Below are 27,195 nucleotides of genomic sequence, written 5' to 3' on the forward strand. Positions count from 1 at the left end.
TTACTTTCATGACTAAGAATTCTGCATTCTTGATTTTACAAGAGATTCCTATAGGAAGAGCAGAGAATATTTATAGTGTATCCTGGTGATTAGGGCTTCAGTACAAACTGGGAGGACCAGGTTTTCTGTTTCTTGAGTAACTCTCATAACAACACAATTACTGTGCTAAAGCTAGCCACCATAACCACTCACTTTTCTGATAACCGTGTTTAAAAAAAAAATTAATTTTGCTAGGGATGACTGTAATTTACTGCACCTCATCTACTGAAATTCAAGTGAATGCTTATTCAAGAAAAAGTTTTATTTTCACAACCAGAAGTTTAGATGTGGTGAAACTTGTATGCTTTTACTGCCTTTGCTAATACTAATAAGTCTCCTTCCTGATTGATTTTTTTCCACATTTTCCTTGCTATTTATATGCTTCTGTTATGCACAGGACTGTTTCAGTTGTGTGTTTGAAGCATTATATACTACCCAAGCTCATGTCAGAATATTTCTTTTATTTTGGACTTGATTGTTTGCTTCTTCATGGAGTGCATAAGATATTGATATGTTTGATTGATCACTCTCTGTCTTCTAACCCTCAGATAGTTTATTTATTTTTAATAGTTCTCCAGTAAACAAGTGTCAAAAATTTAGTATTGCTCATGAAAAAGTAATTTCTATTTTATGTCTTATAATTTTTACTAACAACAGTATGGAACAAGAGAATCGTTTCTCAACCATCATCTCTTGTAAGACTGTGATGTACATATGGATGTTTTTTGGATTAAGGTAACATTTAAAATATTCTGTAATACTAGTTCTTTTTCAGTAGTTGCAGACTTTCATCCATATTATCATTCACAGTCCTTCAAGACTAACTATAGGTAAATTCAGCATTGCGCAATGAGAGTTTTTAATTTGACCTGAAAGAGCACAGGACTACTTCTTCATTTGTCTTCTGTACTTCACCCAGTTTGGTTTGGTAGACCCAGCTCTCAGTGAATGTACTTGTTCCCTGTGTGTCAAGACTTCAGGTGAAATAAAGTGCTTCACTGTGTGAAAAGTCGTATTGTCTATAGGACTACAAGTTTCTGAGACTTCAACCAAGCCTGTAAGCTTTAAAGTATAAAATTCTCTCTGACCTGTATCCTTAGCGGTACAACTTTTTCACCAAGGCAGCCATCTCACATCATAGAAGACATTCAGGTTGGTCAAGCTCATTTTACCACTGATAAATGCATATAGGATCTCCTCCTACTCTGTGTGCCTGGATGTGGCTTCCAGGAGGGTTTTTTGAGTAGTGAGACTAGGCTGACTGGGCAGCAGTTCTCCTGATGATCCTCCTCCTTTTTCTCGAAAATGAGCAGGAAGAACTCTGCTGTGAGTTTAATTTGAGCCTTGAAGTGTCTTTTTGTGAAACTGGAGAACAGAGATTTGGATTCATATCATATGCAGTCATTTTAGCTTCCTCTGTAGTCGAGGTAGTGATGCAAGTGGATCTGAGGATAAATTCTAAAAGGTTAGGTGGTGGTTTAGATCTGGAACATGTGGGTTTTCTCCAAAGAAAGCAGCTAAGGAGATTATCAAAGTAGGTTACACTAGGTGACTTCAGTTGTGCCACATAAAATTACATTAAATAAAGATCACATTTAAAGTGTATTTCATTTTGCTGACTTCTGTCCTTCTATATTCTTCTAAGTTCTAAAGACATTGAACTGTCCTTAGTAGTGTTTCTGTATGATGCAGCAATCGTTCATTAATGGTTCATTGAAGGTGGGAAGTTTCTACAAATTATTATTATTTTATTATTTTTTAAAATTAATTCTCAGCTGCTGTGGCTTTGGGTAGTCTATAGATTGTCCTGTCAGATAAATATAAGTTTAGGGATGTCTAAGTTAGGCAAAATTTAATTACTCAAAACAAAGTTTGCAAAGGTCATGAAGTCTAACAAATAGTATTTTTCACATGGGGAAATATTTCATGAGATTATAAACAATCCCCAGTGATCTGTATCTTGCTTTTCTTTCTTATTTGTGTGTTGGCACATTAACATCACACTTCACTGTCTATCACTATTTCTTACCAAGCACATCATTACTTGCAATTTTCTTTTAAACATAGAGGTAGATACTGATGAAATCTAACATAACCTCCTGGACTGTTGATATTTCCATTGACAGTCTTTCATCCTAGTATTTTCTGATCTCCAGGGTGTATAGTTTTACATCTGATTCCCCATGCAGATAAAATATATTCTGTTGAAATTCTGTATCTTGAATCTATTGGTGATAGGACTGTTAATCTATCATTTTTTCTCCTTAACAAAGTCATGCATTTCTATAAATTCATTTAATAATTTCATATTCTTTGCACACTATAAATTATTTACAAATGTTTATGCTAAAATCAACCTCAGAAACAAAACCTCTAATTACATTTCATTAGATTACTCTGTAGAATAGTATTAAGCCATTACATATATTGACTACAATGTTAACTTCAATTTGTTTAAACAATGGAATGACACCTGTGCGTCAATATTACCTCTCAAGTAATGTAGATCCTGCCATGTCCACAGAAAGTATGTAAGCTTCATCTAGTTCAGTATTTCACCAAATAAAATGCTAACATATCAGTGATATTGTTTAATGTTTTTCCTTGTTTATAAAGATAGGAGGGGCCATGTGATAGTCTTAACATGCATTTCTCCATTACAAAGGGTGGAGGGTTTCCTCTTACTGATTGTTGCTTTAATTTAAATCTTTCTTTTAAAATAAAATATTTTTATTTTAAAAATAATCAGTAACAGTGAAACTCCCAGAACTTTTATTCTTTTATTTTAATAATTAAACTTGTTATTAAAATGATGTTAATGGCTTTTATTTTGATATGTTGAATTTCAGTTTGTATTCATTGAATCTTGCTGTATTTGTGTCTGTTAAACCAAAGCATCTCCTATCAGCACATTCTTAATACAATCAAAGGTTTTTATTTGGGGTTTTTTTGAGATTCTCACTGGTGCAGTTCTTGAGCCTTGAAACTGTCTTCTATAGTTCTCTCAGCTCCCTTGTTCTAATAGTTTTCTTCTTGATAAGGAAGAATGTTTGTGAAGACAAACACCATATTCTAGTAATGAGTAACCCTGCATGCAATAAAGTGCATGGTCATATTTTAATATGAAAATCTACAATAACTATGTAGGTCTTTTGAATATAATATAAGTAATAACCACATTAGTCTTCTTGTTTGCTGTATGTCATGGTTTAACCCCAACTGGTAACTCAGCCCCACATGGATGCTTGCTCACTCCCCCTAGGAGGATGAGGGAGAGAAATAGAAGAGTAAAAATGAGAAAACATGTGGGCAAAAGCCCCATATGGAATCAAAGCAAAACAAGGAATTAACTCTAGCCTGCCCTGAGTTATCAGCAGTTTCTCCATAGCCCCATACTGGCTACTATGGAGAAAATGAACTCTACCCCAGCCAAGACCAACACACTGTCTTGTATTTGGAGCTCATATTCAGCTGATTTTTTGTAACAGTCCTCAAATCCTCCTGGATGATGTTGTTTCCTCAGCTGTGTAAACATGCTCTCTAAGGTTTTCTGTTTGTTTCATTGTCCAACATCACTCCCGTCCCACATTTATTTGTTTTTTTACATCTGGTCATGTTGAAATACATAATTTGATTGATTGCATATTCCAATGTAATTCAGAATTCCTTCTAATCAATCACTTTGTTTACTCACTTTCCACTAACCCTTATGCCATCTGTGAACTTCATCCCTTCTTTCTTTTTTTCACCCATTCACTAAAATCTTAAATCACGTTGCCAAGATTTGGGAACTGACGGATATCAGTAGAGGTAAACCTGCTTGATAATGATTGTGTTTACATTTTAACAATTACTAATTAGACATTTTTATTTATTTAATATCAATAACTACTGTTACTATTGTCTTAAATAAATAAATCTTGTCAAAAAGAATTGTATTAGTTTAGGAGAATTTGTTTTTCATGAATCTCTGTTGCATTAGCGTCATGGTATGACCAGCCCCCTTCCCTGGGGCTGAAAATGGTTAATTCCAAGTGGGTTTCCTGGAGCTGAGCCAATCAAAAGTCTTGACTTTGCCTCTGCGAAATGACATATTTGGTAGAACTGGAAGAGAAGCTGGTTGCACAGTTAAAAATTAGAAGCAGGAGAGAGCAGAGGGACCGGCAGGCCCTGTGGGGGGCCAGGCCCCTCTGCCCCCCGGCCGGGCCGCAGGGCGCCTGGTGCGGTGTTAAAACCGGACCGGGTGCTGTGGCCAAGGGCTGGGGGGCTTTCCCCCACTCGCAACGGGGGGATGGCAATGGCCCCGAGCGGCCAGCTGGGGCCAGAATCGGGCCAGCGGCAGCAGCGGCCATGATCCTAGATTCGCTGCAGCTGCTAGCCTGGAGGAAGCAGTGGCGGCCACGGACGAGGGGGCGGCCAGGGGTGAGGTGGGCCCCGGGCCGGAATATGCAGCAGCCAGAGAGTGAGAGAGGAACTCGCTGGGAGTTTCCTGGCCAGCCTTGCTGCCTTCCCTGCCTGCAGGGGAGGGGTGGTGAGGCTGGCTGGGCTCTGCGGCAGCCACGGAGGGGACCTGCGGTGCTCGAAGCAGCAGCAATGCATGGCAGGGAGCGAAGCAGGGCTGGAGTGGCCCAGATGGTACAGGTAGCCAGCTGGAGCCAGACTGAGAGATGTAGGGGTGCCCTGCAGAGAGAACTTGCAATGGAGTAGAGAGAGAGAAGCCAAACTTGGAACGTTCTGGGGTAGGACTGAGCCAAAACTCCAAAATCTTTTGACGCGGGGGGGGACGGGTGGACCTCCCTGAGAGCAAACTCCCTGTGGAAGGAAACCTCCATGTAGCAGGGAAAAAAGACTTTGAGCTTTAACTCGCTGTACTCCGTGGTGAAGACATGGTGATGATGAGTGTTTCCCTCGAAGCCCGTGGATCAACCCTCAATGGGAGCCAAGTGGTTAGAGGTGGGGTACTGAGGCCTCACACCCTATAGAAGAGAGAGAGAGAGAGAGAAATTTTCCAGACACAGTGAATCAGAGCTGTAATCCTGAGAGTGGAGGAGAGACTTCTTCTCCTCCTGGACTGATATGGGGCAGGAGGGATGGTTTTGTAAATACATAGTTNCCCTGCAGAGAGAACTTGCAATGGAGTAGAGAGAGAGAAGCCAAACTTGGAACGTTCTGGGGTAGGACTGAGCCAAAACTCCAAAATCTTTTGACCCGGGGGGGACGGGTGGACCCCTTGGAGAGGGATTCCCTGAGAGCAAACTCCCTGTGGAAGGAAACCTCCATGTAGCAGAGAAAAAAGACTTTGAGCTTTAACTCGCTGTACTCCGTGGTGAAGACATGGTGATGAGTGTTTCCCTCGAAGCCCATGGATCAACCCTCAATGGGAGCCAAGTGGTTAGAGGTGGGGTACTGAGGCCTCGCACCCTATAGAAGAGAGAGAGAGAGAGAGAAATTTTCCAGCCACGGTGAATCAGAGCTGTAATCCTGAGAGTGGAGGAGAGACTTCTTCTCCTCCTGGACTGATATGGGGCAGGAGGGATGGTTTTGTAAATACATAGTTTGTCATCATAGGAAAGACTATTTAGAATTGGTATATATATTATTTTATGGTTTCTATTCTGTTAGTAATAAATTTTAATATTATTCCCCCATGCTGAGTCTATTCTACCTGTCTGGAAACTTCTCTCATCCTTGAGCAAATTTGTGGGGGGTTTGAAAAATTATCGCTGGGTCAAACCATGACAATTAGTCTCTTCCTACTCATGTCTGCCTTATTTTTTGTATCTAAATTCCTACAGACGTGTGTTACTTTGCTTACAACTAGAATGCAGTTGGCTTCTCCAGCCTTCTATGTCTTCTTTTTTTTTTTATTAAAAAAACTAAAAACTATGGAATATTTTTTCCGTTGCGTTGCTTATGACACAATAGTACATCATGATTCTTTTGAATTTAATGTCCACTTCTGACAGCTGTTTTCCCTTCTATTCCAAGCTCCATTTTAAAATGATCACTGCTGTCTTTCTTGATCATTGTGTGTTTGGGGATCTGGGAAAACATATTTCTTCCCTTATCTGAATCTGATAATTTAAAGGTATCTACTGTCTATAGTGTCATGTTTGCATGTTTATATACTCTGCTTATTGCTGAACGGAGTCTTTAACATGGAAGACAAATTAGAATTTGGGACAATAAACATTTCTTATTCATAGTACTGAAAGATCAGAGATCTTCCCCAGAGCATATTATGAATAAAATATTCAGTACAAAGCTCTGCATAAAATTACAGTGCAGATTCCAGTGCATTTGGACAGTCTGTTCCCAGTTCACCCATACAGAACTGTCCCCAACTCAGTATAATATAAAGATTGCAGAGGTACGTATGATACATTCCTGAATGACCAAAATATATCACATTAAGGATAGAAAAAATGTTAGTGCTCTTAGCACAAAGATAGCATTGACTCTGCAGCCCAATACTCTTCCAAACAAGAGCACAGGATTCTATAATGATCACAGCTAGTCATGACCTCTTTTATTATTGTGGTATTTCCAAAACAGTTTAAAACATTTGGCATCATGACAGTAAATTGGCATAGTAGTCCGTGAGGTGATGAAGGCTGTAATCTATTCAGTCAAGTATGATAATTGAGTTAACTTTTTTAGGCATGAAGTCTGTGAGTTTGTAATAAAACTGCTCAAAAGCATAATACCATTAAGCAATGTGAAGCTATTTTCTTCTACTGATATCTGCAGGTTTTGGTTTTTGGGGTTTTTTTGGTTGGTTGGTTTTTGTTTGTTTTTGATTTTGTTTTGTTTTGTTAACTACAGCTCAGTATACCACTGAGCAAAAAAGCTACTCCATTTGTTCTGCTTTTGGCTGATAAAAAATGTTATGTCATGCTTTTGACTGGTTTCAGTGAGTATTAAATCAGGTATAACAGTTTAGTTAGATATTTGTAAGATTGTATGTATTCTTAAGGGATAGAAAACAGTTATCATAGCTAATCTGATAAGTGTTCCCCTCTGTAAACCATTTCCCACACATGAAGGACAAAATTTAAGTTCTGAACTAATAAATCCTTAAGAGATAGAGTTATAATTTCCAGTGCTACTTTTTAAAATTCCTTTGTAATCTCACTAACCATTTTAACACCTTGTCAGACATTCAGGAACTTCCATCTGTGCAGCCTAGTGCATTTGTGAAATAAACCCATCTGTACAGCTGATTAAAAGTTGGATGTAGTCCATGTTTTGTCTTTATCCTGAAAGAAACAGTATTGCTGCAGCAGTTGTTGATGTAGGGCCTGAATACCAGAGCGGAATGCACAGGGCTAATGGAGCAAAATAGCTTTTAGTGTTTTCATTTGTATTTAATAATTGTTTAAAATAAAATCAGAACAAATTAAGTGTGACAAGCAAGACTAATTAGAAAGGCTGCAGAGTTCAAATCTGCAGTTAGATGCAGGAAGCAACTCTAGAATTTCAAGTATGTGTTAACAGCAAGGTGAATCCAAGCAGATAGCAACTTCATGTACTCTTCTTTCTCTTCTACAAACATGCTTATATTTATTCTGAGAGTGCATGTGTGCGTTTTTCATTGCTATAGTATGCAGTTTTCAGCTGCACGTTTTTAGGAAGGTGGAGGAACAGTTGCACAATTCCCTACCTACAAACTAGGTCAGTAGAATAACTGCATCTGACTACTTGATTTGCATCCATATTTTGTAGTCAGAGATACCATCTCTCATATTTCTGTTCGTAATCTAACTGCCACTGCTAAAAGTTTTATGAGTGCAAAGCTGTACCTTCAAAAGGTTTTAAGGAACATCTCGTTAGAAAAACAAAAAGAAACAACAAAATCCCACCCAGCCAAGTAGGTTACTAAAAATTTCAGATGAGAAGACATGAATAGGAAGCGAATTATCATCTCACAAATCTCATGGGCATATGGCAAAGAAAAAAAGAAGGGACTTTAAGAGACAGAATGAGAATCTTTGTCTTGTGATTGGCATTGGAATGGGCTGCCCAGGGAAGTGGTGGATTCTCTGTCCCTGGAGGTTTTTAAGATGAGACTGGATGTGGCACTTAGTGCCATGGTTTAGTAACCACAGTGGTAGTGGATCAAGGGTTGGACTTGATCTCTGAGGTCCCTTCCAACTCAGCTGATTCTATGATTCTATGATTTTTTTAGTATCCTCAGGACAATTGTTATCACACATCTTTCTCCTCCATTTCTGCACGTGAAAATGTGCATCTGCTTTTTGATATTATGAGAGATGTAGCAGAATTCGTTTCACACTGAGTGAGGATATAAGTAAAATAATGACATAGGTTCTGATATATGGACCTGTGAGCTGATGTTAATGCAAGCAAATAAATCTGTGATGGCACATCACCACACAAATGTGCCAGGTCACATTTTACTGGTGCAATGCCAAGCACCTATTTCTTCAGCATTGCATAAATGTGTCTATGCTGCAGATTATTCCAAAGGTATTACAGACAATGCTTTCTCAAGAATGTATGTCATGTGTTCATCTTGTGTTGTATGGGCATGATCATCAATGCTCTCTAAAGTACAGGAGGTACAATGTAGCAATAAAATAGTATTCGTCACCAGACACTCAGTGTACTGCAAGACCCTTTAATTCTATCACACCAGTAAAGAATATCATGTAGTCTCATATATGAAACCACATCTAAACTTCCTTAGTTATGAGTTAGGTCTGTTGCCCTTCATTCCAATATAAGTATAGGACTCCATTCTAGCTATCTGCAAGGACTTCCAAAGTCTGTATAGTAAAAGGACTTTTCTGAAGTTACACAAGCGCAGCTTCAAATACAGCATGACCTTGGATTTTAAGTGAGAAACATGGCAGATTTTAGCTAGCTAAAGATACCAACAATACTGCATCAAATGCCATTACTCATAAAGGAGGGCAACACAGTGTTTTATACTGCTAAAAACAACAACAAAAAAAAGAGGAATAAGGGTGGGGTTTTTTTTGCTTTTCTCAAGGCAGTTACAGTAATTAATAGAGAAACAAGACCTTAATTACAATGTAGATGCAACTGATACTTATATTTGGTAGCAGTGTTGTATATTCAAAAGCCAAAACAAAAGAAATTCAAAACCTCAGATCCCAGAGTAATGCTAGAAAGGAAGAAAAATCCAGATGTTCTAATGAAAGAATGATATGGGTGGGGTTTATTCAAATAATCAAGATGAATAACTGTTTAAATATTAAAACTCATCTCCATAGGGGTTTCCTGAGGTGTTTCTCCTTAGATGGAGAAAGGTGAGTTTGTTTTTTCTTGTTGTTGAAGTTGAAAAGTGAAAACATGCTTAATCCTGGGATGGGAAATGACAACTATAATTATACACTGTAGAATTGCTGCCCACTGAGTACTGTTTTGTTGAATATGGTTCACTTTTGGTGATAATAACAATACGTCATTTGGTGAATTGTGAATTCCCTCAAGGAATTTATGATACAACCCAGGAGCTGAATAAATCCCAAATGCTGGTGTCTGACTTAAACTAGATAAATGCAGCTGCTGCCTATATAGAACAAATGTCACTAAACTATTTTTAAAATACTGTATTTGGAATTTTGGTTTCAGGCTGTCCTGTTAAATTGGCTTGAATAAACTTTAATTTTATTTTTCTAATTTTTTTTTCCCTTTCCCCCAAGGCAGTTTATTAATGTGTGTATGAAAAGGTGATAGATGTGGTTTTCTCCTCCCTCTCCAAACACATTGCTTGGTCTACACAGTGCTGAGCCATCAGCTTTGGGTGTATCATCTTTACTTTCTCACAGGTGCAGAGAGTGATTCATTCGGGTATAATCTAATAATTACCATTATTTGAGGAGGTTTTCCTTAAAGTCAAGGTGCATGCCTGGTGACTCATATTCTGGTTTCTTTAATAGACTAACAGCTATTAAAGAAAGCTTTCTTATTCCGTGTGGATTGGATGACTAAAGGTGCTCCGGGGAAGTACTGCACTGAAGACAACAGAAAGAATTAATTTAAGCAATGTCATATGTAAATCCCTGTTGCCTTTTTACACCAGAATGTTAATTCTAGGGATATGTGACCCCACTGGAGTTTGTGTAAGTCTCAGACAGGATAATGTAGCGGCATAGCACAACTGAGGGAATAACTTTTAGATTTGAATAATGCTGAGTTCAATATGATAGTGACAAATTCACCAGTGGTTTACACTGGTGTAACATAGGATGTCATTTGGGTTATGAATTGTGTAATAAAGAGAAGAACTTGTCTCAGTTTTTTTGCATGAAAGATAAACAAGACAATTTTATATAGTCTCATTTATGCAGTGCAGTGTCAGATCAAGCTGAATGTAGAAAAAGGTTTTGGGTATCATGTTTGCAATCAACTAAATTTAAGGGGCTGAAACTTAACATTTATGTTTGCCTCCCTTGATATATTTCCTGACTAGACATCTTTTTCAGCCAAATTGTTTGAGCAGCTGATCCAAACTCATTAGTGTAACAGTATTTCAGCAAAAGTCATGCTGATAGCTATTGGCTCATTAGTGCCTGAATCCAGAAGGCATATAGAAATAGTTAGAATCAACTGACAATCTTGGCTTCAAATCGAAGTGATGCACTTATGAATAGTTTAAAAGTGTTTTAGGGATTTTTACCTGTGTTGGAGAGGTGAAGATTATATAGTATTTGATAGGATTGCTAATAGATTTACATTATTATTGTATGTTTATTTCTCACACCAAGTTACAAGTTAGATGCCACTTACAAACAATGTGTTTACTGTGATCTTACTAAGTTGTGGTGTTACAATAAACTTATCACACAATTTCATTGACTAAAACTGAAATCTGTAGTTATGAAAATTAATGTATCCCTCCACAGTGTAGTTTGTGTAAGATGAAGCTAGAGACTTTTTTTTTTTTGGAACTAGAAAAAATCTTGAATAAGAATAGTTGCAAAGTGTACCAACCCAAAAAGCAAACTGTAAACATGGTCAGAGGCCGGAAAAATCATCAAAGAACTGGGGGAATCAAGAATCTGCCTGTCTGTAGGATATGGTGATGGGATGCCATTGGTCTGAACAATTTCTTCCTCCCCTGATGCATCTTCATCATAGATTCATGTTACTAGATGGAGTTTAAAAGGCAGAAAAGGGAGGATCCAGAGCTGTAGCACCAACAGAGAGGAGATAGAGTAAAATAGACAAGAACCAAGGCACATCCAAGCAACGTCTCAAACAATGGGTGAGATTCCCTCAGATACCTCTTAGCTGAGGTAACCGTATCAGGCTTGTAGGGTAGTTCTTAGTCGTCAAGAAACTCACCATGCCTAAATGGGTAACTACAGATTAAATATGCTGGTAGAGCCTGAGAGCGGGAGCCTGACAGCTTGGCAAAGACTGGGACAAGATGGAGTGAATGTGAAGCAATTGCAAGAAAGGAATCTTAGACACATTTTTTTCCCTATTTTAATCCAGGAATGGCTTGAGACCTCCTGAAAATATTTTTGTATGTTGAACAAATATCCATGGGCCATAAAATATTCATATTCACTTTGTAACATGTGTAGCACCCACTGAAGTAGACATCTCAAAAACATTCTTCAAACTTTTCTAGATTAGATTGTTAGGGGTGATTAATCCCACTGATAACTCTTGGATTAATGTACTGGATTTTTGTGGGTCATACAACTTGTTTTGCACCAAAATTACATCATGGTAAATCCAATCCCATAGTGTTTTAAAACACCATCCCATGGTGTTTTAAAATGGTTAAAGAATTCAACCATCTCATTGGTTGTATATAATCTCAAAAAATAAAGATGGTGAGTTAGCATTGAAATAGGTTATTTTGCATGCAAATAAAATTTTTAATTGAAAAGAATTTGTGTTTATCTTGAATGCTATCATTAGAGAAGAACATATGGAACTTCTAGAAAATGCATAATTTCTTTCTTCTGCAGCTGTTTTCCTACCCCTACAGGGGGATTAAAATAGGGACTCTGACCACCTTTTGTGTTGTATTAGTAAACTTTCCCACTGTGCTTTCCAAGTTGTCTAATAGACACACAATTCATCAGCTGGATGTAAAAGTTTCTATGACAGTTTTATTATGGTATTAAATTGTTTCTGTTTCAAATGGTTTGAAATGATTTAATTAAATTAGTGCTTGGAGCAATTCTGAGAAGAAGTTATTCTTTGCAGAAGTTTACCAGGTCCTTAAATTCTTTTTTTTATTTTTTAAATTTATTTTCATATTCTCATTGTAGATTTATCTTGAAAGACATGATTTGACTGCAGAAACTATCATGGCATAGGTATGTGTTAAAAAACCACCTCATATAAACTGTAATTTCAGAAGGTGAGACTGTATTTGAACTAGTAACGTACAGAGTAGCTACATGTGGTTTATAGGTCAAAGTATAATTGTGTGAGCATTTTTTGATTGGTACAAATTGTAACCACAGTTGTCCACTTGGCTCCAAGAATCCCATGCACTTTGGAAAAAATAATAATGTGGTTTTTAACGACGTCAAAGTACTTCAGGATATTGCTTCTCCAAATATTAATTCTTCTGTGCAAGTTCCACTTTCCTCTTAGTGCTGCCCCCAATTAAAGCTTTAAGTACTTAACCTCTAGTTGTGAAAAAAGCGGTTTATGATGGGTGTAATCTTATTCCCAGAGGTCTAATTATCTCAGTTGGTTCCCAATTAATCCATGAAGTTGTTAGGTCTTCCTTTTAATTAGATCTGTTCTTCTTGAAGAACAGTTTTATTTTTCATATTTCACTTTATTATTTCCTTCACTGGAACCCTGCAGGGTGGGAATTCTACTTTGAAATGTTCTTATTTGTTTGATTACTGGTTGATGCTTAATGATGATGATGATGTTCTTTACCCTCAGCTTGCATTAAAGTTCAGTTTGGAGAAAGTCCTTTAAGCATGAAAATTAAATGTAAATATGTACCAAGTGAGAGAGTGAACACTTTCTTTGTTCTAAAGGCTTTTTTTTTTTTTAATTCATGTTAAGGCATAATTATCTTTGGTCCAATCTCACAAAATTGAAATTGAGGTAATTCTAAACACATTCTGAATTAGAATTTTACTGAGTTTATTGTGGGGTTTTCGTGTTGTTTATTTTTTTTATTTATTTATTTATTTCATTACTGCACATTTTTAAGAAGATACATATATGAGGAAGTTGGATATAAAGTCTTATTTTCCTCATCATTTTCACCTGTGAAAAATCTTTTCATATGACAGGAACTTCTAGGCAGGAATAGAAGCTATATTAAGTAGTCACAGAAACACTCAGTAAATGGAATATTATCTGAAGACTGTTGGGAATTTCGCTTACCCCTCCCCTCTTGTGTCAGCTCTGCATGATAGAAAGCTGTATTGGTTTATCTGACAGTGTCCTTTCCTCTGTTGTGTCTCAGTGATATTCCCTTGCTGTCTACCATCAAAAAATCAGTTTACCCACTGGAACTGTGACTCACTTCTAGGAAAAAAAAATATCATCTGTGGTCTTTTTTAACTGTAGAATTCAACCAGTCAATGAAACTCCATTCGGTATGCGTATTAGACAGTAGTCACTGACCAAAATGTTTTCTTCCTGTGATACACGTTCTGTTTTAAAATCTGAACCAGTTTGCTGATTGTTTATTTTTTGTATCAGTTGTGGAGGTAGTGAAATAACTGTCCATTCAGAATTTGTCATACCATTTAAGGATTACTTAATAATCAATTAGTATTCTTTATGCATATATATGCATAAAATTCGTGGAAGAAAGCAGTGTTCAGTAAGACAAGAATGATATTAATAGCCACTCATCTCCACAAACACATATTTTAATGAAATTACATAGGCTACATGAATGAGAATGGATAATAACTGCAGAGAGGCAAGGCTGTGATATATTTTCTACAGTAATTGGTGGTAGTGTAGTGGCGAAGTAGTCATCATTTTGTGGTTTTAGGAGGAAAAGTTTATAAAAATACTGGGTTATCTTGTGTCTGCTGCTAAGACATATAAAAATACTGGGTTATTTTGTGCCTGTTGCTAAAACATCTATTTCTTCTATAAAAAATTAAGAACCCTGAAATCATTTATAATTCCCTCGGATTTCTTTGTATCCCTTTACACCACAAACTTTGCAGAGACTCTTTGTAAGATATTGTTAATATAAAGAAGGTGGTGGTGTTTAGGTTACTAAAGACAACAGCAAGGAAGAGCCAAGAAATGTACATTGTTCTCTTCCTCATCTCTAGATATTAGTTTACAGTGGAAGTCTGAAGGATTTTTTCTGCTCTTTAAGTTCTGTGTAAGGCTATGACCAAGGTTTTTCATACCTAAACCCTTCAGCACTTTTGCTGTAGAACAATATGGGCAGAAAAAGCTTGGAATTCATAGATTAGGAACTTACTTCACTGATGTTTTTTTCTCTCTCTTCCAAGGATCAGTGTGATAAACAGACAAGAGACACGTGTAGCTAGTCTTCTTAAGAAACACTGGAGAAAAATATTAGATTTTCTGTGGATATTTCTTCCCTAAGATGAAAAAATTGGAAATGCGTTTGTGGGTATGCTGTCTCTTTGAAGAAAATTACTTACTTAAAGTAATCATATGGATTTTGTTTTGAAATTCTTCATATTTCTGTTCAGGAGTTTCTTCTCTGTTCTCTTACCTTTTTGTAACAGCTTGTAATTCTGTTACTTTCATAGAGATAGCAGTCATTCTAGCAATGTCCAGTCAAGTCTGTAAAGGAGAAAGTGACTTTAATAGCAGTTTGAACAATCATCAGAAAATACTATTTAAAAACAAAGCAAAACAACTCCAATGGCTACACTTGGCATAGGTAATTTTCTGTTGATGTGATGTGCCTTTTTGCTCTGTGCAAAAATTGCTTTATTGTTAAACAAAACAAAAACAGCCAGCCCCCCCCCCCCAACAACCTCCTTGTTTTGGACTTTTTTCCCTAGAAGCAAGGAGTTCAAGTTTACTATTTTACTTCAAGTATGTAGACTACATGTAATATTATCCAGTTCGATGACACAGTAGACCACTAGTGAAGAAACTGATGCTGAGGTCTTGACATTTAAACCTTTTGAGTTTTTAGAATTTTGCTAGGTCTGGCTCTTGTCCTGTGCTGGATGTCCTGGAATACAGGAACTCATTTTACCATTCACCAGAATCAGTTTGTGCAATTTCAAACCTCTCCATATGTAAACCTAGTCTCAGTGAACACCAGCTGTTCTTAATTTCTAAAACTTGCTCCTGAGTCAAACAAAAATGTTCATGTAGGTGAACCCCTAAATACATACAGTTTTAAACTGATCTGAATATAATGTGGATTTCTGGAAGTCAAAAACCGCTTAGTATGCTTGAACTATTGGTACCACATTGTTAATTTTACTGGAAACTGTATGTTACCTGATTTTCCTACTAATGTGTACTTAGTTGCACACTCTGCAACTAAAGTAACTTTTTAGTTTCTAAGGGAAATGTTTTTAACAAGCATGAAAACAAAGAAACAAAATGTTTAGGGCCAGGTGGAACCCTGGCAGGAAATTAAATGGTGTTCTAGCTACATTTTTAGGAATCTAAGTGTGATATAATACTGCACTGCTGTGAATTTGTACCTATATATTTAAGTTGGAACAGTAGTAAAATGCCCAACATTTTTTGTGGTTGAACTTCACATAATCAGGTAGCTGAGCATTTAACCATATTAACCATCATAACCATATTAACATCAGGTGTTTTAATTATAGCTAATGTGTGCAACATAGGTGTATGAATATTTTGTTCAGCTCCCCAAATATCAAACTTAATGTAACAGGAGGAACATGAAGGGAGTAGAAAGCTGTTTTTTTAATGGAAATAGCTGATACTGGACCTTGCTCATACCTAATCAAAAATCTTTAGACATTATGGGGGAACCTTTTCATTCACCCTAATCTTAAACTTTCACCATGTTATCAGGATCTCAAGTCTTCAGACTAGCAGTGATGCACAACTATTTTAGCTAATGCCGTTGATGCACAAAGCAGGGGTCACAGTGGATTAAATAGGACCAGCTGCTATACTTTCAGTCTCCATTAGAAATAATATCTTTACTCATACATATACAACTGAAAATAATGGAGAAATAATGGAATCTAGTTTGAAAAGGCATTGTCTAGGACAAATCATTGGCTTCCGCTCCCATACAGACCAGGATGTAAAATTTGCCACTAGATGACGTTACCCTACCCCTCAGTTATCAGTGCTCCCTCAAATTCATGAAAAGAGAAATCAAGTCCAGCCTCAGAGCGATGATCTATGAAAGTTAAGTACTCTTGAGGGACAATGTGATAAAGCTAAGGCTGTGGCTGTTGGCAAGTAGATTAAAAGAAAATGAAGAAAATATTAATTTTGTGTAACTAAAAGAATGTATACAAATATTTTTAAAACCCCAGATATTTTTTAAAAATGCTATTTCATGTTGTAGATTATTTCTATTAAGTGTATGAAATTTTTGAGGTTTTTTTTTTTTAAATGGGGTTCTTAATTTTGAAGTCTAACCTCTGAAATTGCTCAGACAGACCTTTGTTCATTATGCAGTAATTAGAAAGGCACCATTAGCATCTATGCTGTGAACTTTTCAGTGTAGTTCAAGACACATAGTAGTATAGCCAATTAAAACAAAAACATTTAAGTGGGTAAGAAAACTATTAAAGTTAATTCATTAGACCTGCATATTTTAGGGTCAGTGGTACAGAACATGCACATCAAAGCCGAAAAAGCTTGAGTTGGTAATATGCCCCAAAGCACTGAAGTGAGTAGCATTGCAGATTGTGAATTTGAGAGGTAGGGCAGCCTTAGGGTACTGATTACATTGATGAGGATATGGTAATGACTTAAGCAGCTGTCAGGAGTTACAGAGACCAAAATCCACAAGGATGTGTGGCTAAGTAACAGATGCCTTTAAAACTGTCTGGTTTGTTACTGTTCAGTAACTTAGAGCAAAACTTTAATGAGGTGACCTCTGCAGTATTTTGTACATAGATTAGGGGTGTCTTTTTTTTCAGTTTCCAAAAGACTGGTTTGTTACAGCAGTGGATGAGCTCAGAGAGATCTGATTTTAGGAGCTATCTAAAAGCTGCTACCTATGTCAGGTCAGAGAGCAGAAATGAGGGAGGAAGGTGATTTGGAGGATACTGAATAATAAATTAACTAAATCAATACAGGGTCTTTACAATGCCTAATAAAAATATATCTGAGAGCAGACACCAGTGATCCTTGAAGGTCTCTTTAGAGCTGGACAAATGTGGTCAGGTTGGCCTAGTGTCCAGTCGTATTGCAAGTACTTCTGACAATCTGACCAAAACCTGCAGACCGAGAACCAGCAATAGAAATAGGTGGATCAGCAGCTTGAAGTAATCTAGTGATTCAAATCATAATTCATTTTCAGAGAAATTTGTTTTGCTTCACTAAAGTTATCCATGTAAAAGTTAGGTGCTGGATCAAAACTAGTCATCCAGGGCTGTCTATGGTTGTTGTAGAAAAACAAGCATTTCAAGGGAGTGAATCATGCTGTCCAGGAGTCCAATATCTGATGTTTGAATTATTCTCTGGAGGATCTTTCTTTTTTGTCTATTGAGGTGGACTGGATGAGCAATTTAGAATGGGCATCTAGCTAGTAGAATGCTAAAATAACAGACTGTTGAAGAGGGTTAAATAATAATGTGCCTGTGACAAATTGCCCGGTTGGTACAACTGAGTAACTATCTGCCCATAACTTATACATTTTTCTATATTCCCATACTCCAGTACTTGCACTATACACTTATTAAGTGTATAGAGTCAATGGTCTTTTTTTCCCCATGCTGTAGTTGCTACAAATGTTCCACCAATAAAATTGAATTGTGCTATGTGGATAGTATTGTCAGTAGCAGGGTGCAAAGTGGTATCGGTTTCAGGAGAGATGTGGGCAATCACTGACATCTGACCTCAGTTAAGCTTATATAAAGTGCTGAAAAGGCCTCATACTGATTATAACAATTCTTCAGGGATCACCATCCTTCCCTCCTGCAGCTCATATACAGCTCTTTTAATGAGCAGCTCAGTGATCTTGTCCACAGCAAGGCTGGAAGTGAAGATAGTTGAGAACCAATCAGTGATGTGATTAATCACTGCTAACACAAGAGCAGGGCACTACTGACTGTTGGTATGCACTGTTTGATTTGAATGCATTTATCTGGGGAGGTGGAAGTCTGTCTTTATTCTGACTGAAGCAACCCTGCTGCTTCCAACAGCTGCTGAAATCAGGCATGTTTCATTGCTGTTAATTCAACAGAAGAAATCATTATCATTGTGCTGAGGTGCTGGACACCTGTTATTCTTTCTTGTCTCAGTTCTAAAGTCAAATTAATAAGATTCATATGCTCTCAGTCAATAAAGTTTTACTACGTAAATGGCTTTGTCCTGGTCAGAGTTCAGTGCTTTCATTTTACCTTGGAAAGTGATGCAGGAGGTATTCAAACTAGCAAGACTGAAGAGTAAATTAAAAAGTGCATAGTTCTCTTTTATACCAGATGTGAATAGCTCTCTGTGATGATACTCTGTGTGATAAAATTCAAGGATTTGCGTATCATTCTTGCATCTCAAAATTACACTGCCTTTTCTCTACTGTTTTTGGCAGAACATTATTAGGATTTTTTTTTTTTGCTTGCTTTGGCTCCCTATTGAAGATGATGGATGTTTACTTCCTTTTGCTGTCAGCTAACCACTGAATAGCCAATTGAGAGGAGAATGTAGGACCAAACCTCTTTCAATTTCACAAAGTCTTAGAATTTTAACTGGAGAGGCAAGCATCAAATCTATCCTAATCTATTTACTGTAGGTTGCCGTCCATCACCCTGGTATATGAGTGCCTTCTAAATGAAATAAATGGCAATAGTGAGTCTGTAGCTGAACAATAGCACTCTTCTTGTCTGAGATAATTAAAAACCCCATCAGACTCACAAAAGGTTTTTATTGTTTGTGGAATGATTTGCTTTCTCCTCATCCAAATTGTAAAATACAAATTTTCAGTATTAAATTCTTTTGTATAGTGAAAGGCTTTCTTCAGACAACTGTTTTGTAGAAATTTATTTTGTAGAATTTGTAGAATTTTATGACAGAAAGATCTTCAACCTTTATGTTTTCCGAGTTCTTCTGAGAATCTCTTGCATAGCCATGCAGTTTCCAAGTGGTATATTGGACTCACCATTATAAATAATTAGAAGCTGCAAGGTGGTTCTTGTTCTTGTTCTTGTTGTTTTCCTGAAAATATATGCTGTTAATTTAAATTATCATATAGGTGGCATCTTAGCTGACTAGGGAATATTGCTGAGGTGAATGTTCTGTTCACATTTTCAGGGGAATATGATCAGGCTACCTGCAACAAATTGTTTTGTCCTCTGCATTTGATAGTATGTAAGATTGGGAATATTTGGTTTATGCCAATATTTACGGAGGGTTTTTTTCATCATTTTAGTTCAAGAATTCTTTTTAAACTTTTAGTGGTATTAGTGATCTGATCAATATAGAATACACAAAATTTTGCCTGTTTCAGGTGGATGGTGTCTGTTTGACTAGTTATCTGTAGGCTGATTGAAAAGGAGCTTTTTATTATTTTTCCCCTCTCTTTTTTAAAGAATGACAATAAGTGAACCATGCAGAAAAGTAGTGTATAGAAAATTTTATAAAATTTAAATAGTTTTTTACGTTTAAAGAGAAACTTAAAAATTCCAGCTATCCTGAATACACTAAATAGAAAAGTGAAAATAAACATTTATCAACATGTATCTGAAGTTTTATATATATATATATAATATATATATGTGTGTGTTTTGCCTCCAATATTTACTTGCCAGCAACAGTTGCTTATTGCTAGCATTTCTCACATATCCCATGCCCATTTTCTGCTGTGTCTGTAGCCATTTAAGGTGTTTTCTGCTCTGGTAGTTTAAGAACAGTACACAGTATGAAATGTTAACGAAGTACTTAGTAACCATAATAGAATACCTGCTTGCATTTTGATTGACAGTTCATTATATGAAATAAAGTCTCAATCAATAAATTCTCAGCCATTTGTCTGGTAAACTAGACAGACTATTATGCTTCCAATATTTCTTAGAATACCAGCCAGATGGAGACTGGTAAGTACCTTTTAGACAAAAATATGACATGTAATGGAATGTTGGCCTGTTGACATGAAAACTTGAACATGCTCCATTTATGCACTGCTTAAATAAACTGATTCAGAAAATGGAGATTGTAAATATAATTTATTGTTGGATTACTCATATTATCTAGAGCATCAGTGACCAATACCATGAATGGGCCATTGAAAGACATTTTTTCATATTATAAGGGCAAATAATCTGTGTCACACTAAGCTGTTTTCATAAAACCTATGTTGTAACACATATATTGTAACTCTACTTAAAAGAGGCACTTAATTCAGATGGCTAAGTCAAAATTAGATGTCCAGGATAACATTTTCATGATTAAGAAGTTAGATTACATTTCTGAAGGTAAGCTTGGACCACTGGTCTACTTCCTAATTCTGTCAGTGTGTGATCGAGTTCACAGTGCCATGAATCTCCCTGATTCTGATTTTCCTTTGATTCTGCCGACTTGATCATAGTCATGCCACATTACAGAATAGTAAGTGGCACTTGGACAACTAATGAGCTTTGGCTGAAGTATGGCTTTAGTCTTCATCTAAGGTTACATTTTAAGAATAACATTTAACATGTGATAAGAATTAAAGTCCCAAATTTGAGTGTAGTTTTCAACTAATTCAATTTTACCAGCTTTTGAAAATGTGTTTCTTATGGCTTAATTTTCAAAATTATGCTTAAATAGGAGCTATTCAGTTTATTTTAAAACAGATGTTCTTTGTGATCATCTAAATCTTAATTTTATAGAATACTGAAAATGCTTGCTAACTGTCTTGAAAATGTCCTATTTTTTAATTTCATTGGACAAGTTACAAATGATAAGAGAAACTTGTTTCTACTTGAGTTTATATATTCTGAAGAAAAGTTTTAAACAAGTATTAGAAAAGAGTTAGTATTTATTTTTCTTTTCTTTGTTAGCAAGGAAATCTTTTGAACCTTAGTTGTGCAAGTATTCCTAATTTTTTTTTTGGAGGTAGGGGGAGGGACTCTTCCTGGTAATTTCTAGTAGATATATGGTGAGTCCTGAATTACTTGCATGCTTGAAGTCAACCCAACCATTTCTCATTCTCAGTTACAGGTTCTTCAAGTTACAGATTATATTAAAGAGCTGAAACTTGGGATATTATTAAAACATTCATTCAGCAACTGTTACTCTGTTTATCTTATGGTTCTACAAATATTATCTCTTGACATCTCAAAGTTTGTCAATAACTCTTTGCATACTGAAATGTGCAACATGCTTAAGAACTGCAACTATTTAATGATGCTTCATTAATTTCAGTAGAATGCTGGGAGGCATATTTTCCAAATGACATACTGATATCACTGTTCTGGGAATACATCGTGTTTGGCAACAATTACAACATCCATAGGGCAATAAATCAGTTAACTATATTCCTCTAGGCTCAGAAAATGAGCTAAATTGCTGTTTCAGAAACAACTTTTCCGAAGCTCATTTAAAATGAGGAGATTTAGGAAAGAAACGTGAGTATATTGAAAGACCAAGTGAGGTGTATGTCTAGGCACATTAGAAGGGCATTGTGGAGACTGTGAGCGGGATTCTTTCTGTCACAGTATACAGCTAGAGACAATGACAAAAATGTGCTATAAATAACTTATTACTATGGAGAAAACAGAAACAAGAAAATAAAATAGGTACTTATGTTCTCTGCATTTTGATCAAGATGATGGCTCCACAGTTTTCTTCCAGCTGTGGGGGTAGGGAAAAAAAGTAGAACAAAATACCGTGGTCAAACTTTGTTTTAACTCCTAATGACCCTCTGTCCATTACGACTTTCTAAGTTTGGATCCATTTGAAGGTTTTGATCTCTGTGAAATACTGTGATGTTCTGAAAACAAACAAACAAACAAACAAACAAACAAACAAACAAACAAAAACCCACAACCAAATTATTGAGTACCAAGGAACATCAAGAATTATCCCTTGATTATTCAAACAAACACATGTATATAAAAATATTATGCACATGTGTGTTTTTCTATATATAAGTCTCTAAGGGTTTTTTTACTATTTTTTTCCAAACCTTAATGTCACTTCCAAATGTAAAATAACACAGCAGAATTGTCAGGTAGTCAAAAAACCAAAAAATAACACACTTAACAAGGAAACTGTTACCTTATAGCAACAATCTTTTGTGTGAGATATGCTATAGTGCATTGTAATGCTGTGCAGCTTTGACTTGTTGGGCTTTTATTGTGGTATGTGTGGGAGTGCATGTATATATACATCTCTATATATGTGTATCTATAGATGTGAATAGATATAAATATATGCACACATATATAGCTATCTATATATCTGTATCTATATATATCTTGCTCAAGTTCATTAATCTTCAGAAAGTCATACTTTAAATACACTTTGCACCTGCAGAAAATTTCTAACATTTTGTAGTGATAGGGAGACTTGTTAAGTAATTCAGTATCTCACAGGCAAGAGAGCTACATATAATGTGCAGAAAATGTGTTCGGGTGCTGCTTCACCTTTTATTGTTATATAAACAAAGAGCTTTGAAAATAAAGAAATTTTATAAGTGTAAAACTGTTATATGTAAAAAAGATCTGGTATAATTAAAATACAGGAAAATACTGGAACATAAACAACAGGAAATCATATATAAGAAGTGCATTTTTCCAGTCCAGTAGGCTGACTGTGGAGATTGGGAAATATATCTGCAAAAATATTGACAATTTTCTGCAGTTCCTGAGACTGGGTAAACTGCAAAGATTTCTTCTAAAATAAAACACAGAAACAAATTTGGGATGAGATCAATGTCAACATTCCGTTGCTTAGCTGGGCTGAAAGAAACTGTGAACATGACAGAATCTCCAAAGTACCACTGCTTCCAATTTTAGTGTATTTACAGATGCAGTGAGAAGTGCATTTTATCTGTATTTAGCTAATTTAACTCTTGGGGAGGACTGATTAATATATTTAAATGAGTCCTTTTCATACGTGAAGCTGCACCTTTCAGAGCTGATAACTGATCCTTCGTTATTCATCCCTTTACGGATATGTCAGAATGGCAGTCAAAGAGGTGACTCCTGTTGACATACTCTACCAAACTTTCAATTCATTCACTCAGCAGTGGGTGTGATAAGACCTACATAATCTTGCAAAATACTTGTTTATGCTTGATTCCCTGTTACCAAGGTATGTGAGTCTGCTAGATATAATTAGCACAGTAGACATGCAATGTTTATGTAGTCCCATGCATATAGGACATGCAAAGTGCAATGACATCTTTAATTGAAGAGTACACATACATGTCTCTCCCAAATTGCACCTATGTAATACATGTAAATGTGTATACATTAAAAAGATGCCATAAAGCATCACAGATTTAATTTTTTGCCTATAATTTCTGCCCTTTTCCTTATGTGAAACTGAATCATAATCTTAAATTAGCCTGTCTGGAAAACATTACAATTAAGTGTGTGTGTATATATATATATATATATATACACACATGTATATATATGTGTGTGTGTGTGTACTTGTGTGTCAGAGTTATCTATGAATTAATTTTGAAAAACATAAAATATTTTCTTGTTTGTGAAAGAATGCCTGTATTGGAGCCTCTTACTGATAGCTGCAGTTCAGTAAATAAGTGTTGCTGCTATACCATACTTGATATAATCAAGACCTGGGTCCTTGTGAGTTGTCCTTTGTGTCAATCTGCAATAATAACCCAGACTGTGCTACACATAAAATTGCATTTTCTTTTTTATAATCTAACCTTTGAGGGAAATGCTGGCCATTGTAGGTTTTCTGTACAAAGATTGGGTTGACAGAACATACATTTGATTTCTGTCACTGGATAATTGAAAGGATGAGGATCAATTGGTGACAATCCAGAGCAGAAAGATGTGGACTGGTTGAAAAGAGTTCACTACAGGTGAGCTATGAGAATGATCAGTTGTCTAAAGAAAATATAATCCATGAGGGAAGTTGTAAAGAACAGTGGTTGTTCAAACTAGACAATAACAAACTTGTGTGGGCATAACAGATAAAGACTAAAATCAGCAAGGGGGATTTAGATTAGACATTACAAAATATCTTGTAACAGTAAGGATGCCTAAGGACTGGGTTAGAGGTTTGAGGAAGGTTTTGAAAACTTCACTGATAAGTGTTTTTGAAATTAGACTGATATCTGCTGGGATAGAAACAAGTGTAGTTCTTTCTATGGGGGAAAAAGGGGTAGAAAATATGATCTATTGATCTTTGAAATAGCCCTTTTTTTCCATGATTTTATCCTCAGGACAGCTTTCAGTTCTTTGAATTAACTAAAATATATAAGGACTTCTTTGTTAGAGAAAAGTTTTCATTGATGTTTTTACAAAGAAATAAATTTTCTGTATGTGTCTATCTATTGTCACCTCATGTTATATGCAAATGGGAGAATGGTCAAGATTATTACTCTTAAAAATTATTTTGGGCAAGTGTATAAATGTAGTTGTTGTTTTCTGCTGTAGTGAAATTCACATTTTTAAAAAATTCCAACTGTAGTTGTATTCTGCCTCCTGTTATCCTTTAAATGTTGCTTTTTCTTAGAGGTAGGAGAGACATACCTAGATCTGATTTTTTGTATTTATTTTTTTTCCCCCAAGGCACGTGATAATTATGTGTACAGGAAAATAATGTTCAGGCTTTTGAAGTGAGTAGCTACGAAAACAATTAGATCTCAAAAAACTGAAATTTTATCCTAACTTTGAAAAACAAAGCATGAAAGTAATGATGTTTTGCAGCAGAATTCCCAGAAAATTCCTCATGCACAGAGCCGACTTAACAGGACGGAGCTGACTTAACAGTGTGAACAGTTCAGTTGGACTTGAACTGTTGAACTATGTGGTACATCTGTGGTGAGAAACATGAACCAGCAGCAGGATATTCTCTTCTACATGCTTAAAATTATTCTCAGCCAAAATACTGTGTGAAGAAATATGGTTTATATTAAGTGGACATTAGAGCCAGCCTTCAGCTGAATCACAAAGAATTAATTTAAACAGGGGGGCTGGGAGGGCATAACCTAACTTGGATATTGAGAAGTTAAAGGGCTGGAAATGAAAAAGACAACTGTAAATTGTGGTTTGACAATGGATTGACAGTCATTTGCAGGTTGCAAATGTTGGAAATGATAAGTTACTGATTTTTTAATGGGACTTTATGTTATCTAGACATCCTTTTACTGATGTTTGCATTTTTCCCAGTCAAATAATATTTTACATTAATGTGGCATGTCTGTTTTGATTTGGTTTTAAGGGAGCTATTTTAGGGTTTTAAATCAAGCAGTGAAATTGCTCCTGTGCTATATGCAAGTTTGTAAGTGATTAGTAAATAATATAAATACCTATTTCACTCTGTTGACAGAGGTATAAAGTTGTACAATAGCAGAGACAGAAAAAAACCCCTGAAGTAATCGAAATGTAGCAGATAATTATTTTTTTCAGAGGTAGATTATGTCTGAACAGCAAGAAAGCAGATAAAGGAGATTTGTCAAGGCACGGTGGGAAAACTTTTGCAGATGTTAGACGATCACAGGGAACAAACTCTCTACAAAAGTAATGAGATTGTGTGAAAGGATGGAGGTGCACTGCAGTTGGTGGAAAGATGATAGATAGCCAGAGAATATAATTGGACCAAGTCATGGAGTTTTTATTTGTGGGCTGGTTTTAAGGGTTTCAACTTAAGCTTTTCTTCGTTACAAATAATTAAGTCCATTTCCTCTAATGCTTTTACAGTGTGCAAAGTTTTAACCTCTGAATTTAATAACTTTGCACTTTATGTAAGTTAGACTGTATTTCTCCTTCTTGCAGAAAATATTGGCCTATTAATAGTGTCCTTTTCAACATATGGTATTATATTCTGTCAGTACTTAAACAGGACATGGTTCTTTTTTTATCCTGAATCCCACTTGTAAACTGATGATGCAGAGTTATCAGTGTTAATTTTGTTACAGAAATCTTGCCAGATCTTTCTCATTGCCTAATGATTATCTGTGCTCTAGCTTGTATTCTATCAGTTTCCCAGAATTCACTGTTCTTTTAACCTTATTGAGTGATTTATTTTTGCACTCAGCAGGCTCTGAATATTCATTTTTTTATATCACAGAATTGAATTTTTACATGCATCTGTTTTTGTGATTTTTAAAGGACAAGAAAGATGTGCAGCCTCTTTTAGACTGTTTGTGGTCTTTTTGCAGAAATCTCCACATCCTCTCTGATTCAATCATAGGAAGGATGGAAAATGTCTCTAAACAATTTGCAATCCATGATTTTTACATTTCTTTTAAATAATACTATGAAATTAAGAATATGTAAAATAAAAATACAAATAAAAATTAATCTTTCTTCTCTCTTAAACTCATGGTATCTTTTAAATGTTAAGGAATTATGCTTCCTCAAAAACATTCATCCTCTTTCTTCCGCATCAACTGCTCCTTGCTAGTATTAACGGTCGTTAAGTTAAAGGCCTGTTGCTGGTTCTTATGTAATTCCTTTAAAGGTTTATATAAAATGTGTAAGCACATTGATGGAAAAAAGTCATATAGCTTAAACAAGCAAATGCTGATAAATTAATATTGAGCTACTTTAATATATGGTAATGTCTGTCCAATATGTGATGGATAAAGATAAATACAAATCAATTCACTTAGCAATACGTGGGGAAATAGAAGAGCCTAGAGATGATGTTTTTTTTTCTTTCTGTAAATGGGATGCAAAAACTTCTCTGCAGATGATCAGGAGCTAAGGCAGAGGACTACTTAAAATATTTGAGAAAATAGGAGAAAAGAATCTTAGGATGTTCCGTTATTTGAGCCCAAATAAAAGTTCAGTATTGAAAGAATTTGAGTGCTTCATAACAGGACTTTAAGAGTTTTTGTTGGAAAAGAAAATCCATACAAGAAGC

The 27,195-nt window shown here is 35.8% G+C and overlaps 1 protein-coding gene across 3 annotated transcripts in view; it reads left to right on the forward strand.

The window, feature by feature from the left end:
- Positions 1–27,195, forward strand: part of PCDH9 (protocadherin 9) — a 679,806-nt gene that overhangs the window by 341,045 nt on the left and 311,566 nt on the right. The gene's annotated exons all lie outside the window — the stretch shown is intronic.

This window comes from Manacus vitellinus, unplaced genomic scaffold (assembly GCF_001715985.3).
Source record: "Manacus vitellinus isolate BGI_N305 unplaced genomic scaffold, ASM171598v3 scaffold_2_pilon, whole genome shotgun sequence".
Taxonomy (NCBI): domain Eukaryota; kingdom Metazoa; phylum Chordata; class Aves; order Passeriformes; family Pipridae; genus Manacus; species Manacus vitellinus.